Source organism: Chrysochloris asiatica, unplaced genomic scaffold (genome assembly GCF_000296735.1).
Source record: "Chrysochloris asiatica unplaced genomic scaffold, ChrAsi1.0 scaffold00077, whole genome shotgun sequence".
Classification (NCBI taxonomy): Eukaryota; Metazoa; Chordata; class Mammalia; order Afrosoricida; family Chrysochloridae; genus Chrysochloris; species Chrysochloris asiatica.
In genome coordinates, this window is record NW_006408595.1 from 525,584 (window position 1) to 526,173 (window position 590).

A 590-nucleotide genomic window follows, 5' to 3' on the forward strand; every position below is an offset into this window, starting at 1 on the left:
AATGGATGTTGGATTTTGTCAAATGCCTTTTCTGCATCAATCGATATGATCATGTGGTTCTTTTCTTTTTTCTTATTTATACGGTGGATAATGTTGATCATTTTCCTATTGTTGAACCATCCTTGCATCCCTGTTATGAATCCCACTTGATCATTATGTATTATCTTTTTGATGTGTTGCTGAATTCTGTTAGCTAGGTTTTGTTGAGAATTTTTGCATCTATGTTCATGAGGGATATTGGTCTATAGTTTTCTTTCTTAGATACGTCCTTCCCTGGTTTTGGTATAAGGGTTAAACTTGTTTCATAAAATGTATTAGGAAGTTTTCCATCCTCCTCTATATTCTGGAATAATTTAAGTAGGATTGGTGACAGCTCTTCCCTAAATGTTTGGTAGAATTCACCTGTGAAGCCATCTGGGCCTGTACTTTTTTTGGTTGGGAGTCTTTTGATGACCTGGTCGATTTCTTCTTTGGTTATGGGTCTGTTCAGATTTTCTGCTTCACTGTGTGTAAGTTTAGGTAGGTCATGTTTATCCAAAAATGTATCAATCTCTTCTAAGTTTTCAAATTTGTTGGAGTACAACTCTTCA